Below are 1016 nucleotides of genomic sequence, written 5' to 3' on the forward strand. Positions count from 1 at the left end.
GAGAGAGAGAACAAAAAACAATACAGAAACATCCGCCTGCCACACTCCTCTAGCTGCCCCTTCGCTTGTAGAGATAACTCGGTTGGGGAGATCTTTGTTTCTTTTCCCCCCAACAGTGAGGCATTTTGGCTGGTTGACAGCCATTCCACAACGCCCCGAGGTAAGTAAACTAGTATCCACATGTTATCTTGCCTCTAGAAGAGAGGTTAAGGTCATGCTGCTAGTGAGTAAAGGAACTGGGATATTAATCCTAGAAGTCTGTCTTTTAGGTTCAAACTCGAAATCATTCCATTCTGTTGCCTGGGTTTAAAGAAGAGAGATGTGTTATGTTTTTTGTTTGTTTGTTTGTTTTTTGAATCTGGATCTAAAAGATGAGAAATGGAGTGATGAGGGTTCATCAAGCAGAAGAAATAGCATGAGCAGAAGTATGGAGGTAGGTAGCTCATTACATCTCACAGAAATATGGAAGATAGTTAGTTGTCACTTATAGACCATACAGGATGAGTGGTCTGAAAACTCAGGATCTTGTTCCTCAACCTGTCATCTAAGCCTCAAGGGGTTATGTCAGTTGACCATAGGATAGTAAATAATCCAATGATGAAAAATTCACCAGTCCCTACTTGAAGTCCAAATGACGAGTTTGGGAGCCACAAGGACTCACAGTAGAAATAGTTATCCATGATAGCTGTTGCTCCGAAGGTGTATCTTCCCATATCTGAATTCCCCATGGCAGTGGTTCTGGGCAGGGTTGGAGGGCCTAGACAGTGAGAGTGCCTCCCAATGTCTGCGATTTCCTGGGAGATCGATGTCCTGTCTAGCATCATCTCTCTTCTGCCTGCTGGTATGAGAATTCCCTGCAATCATTTGTCCTTGATTAGTGGTTGGATCACCTTCTCCCTCACTCCCTAAGTACAGGGCACAGGACTCTGAGGCAATATGACAGTATGTGACTTGCCAAGGTTCCAAGTGGCCCCTCTCTGTGGACTCCTTGTTTTCACACATTCTGGGCTGGAAAT

Source organism: Myotis lucifugus, unplaced genomic scaffold (genome assembly GCF_000147115.1).
Source record: "Myotis lucifugus unplaced genomic scaffold, Myoluc2.0 scaffold_87, whole genome shotgun sequence".
Taxonomy (NCBI): domain Eukaryota; kingdom Metazoa; phylum Chordata; class Mammalia; order Chiroptera; family Vespertilionidae; genus Myotis; species Myotis lucifugus.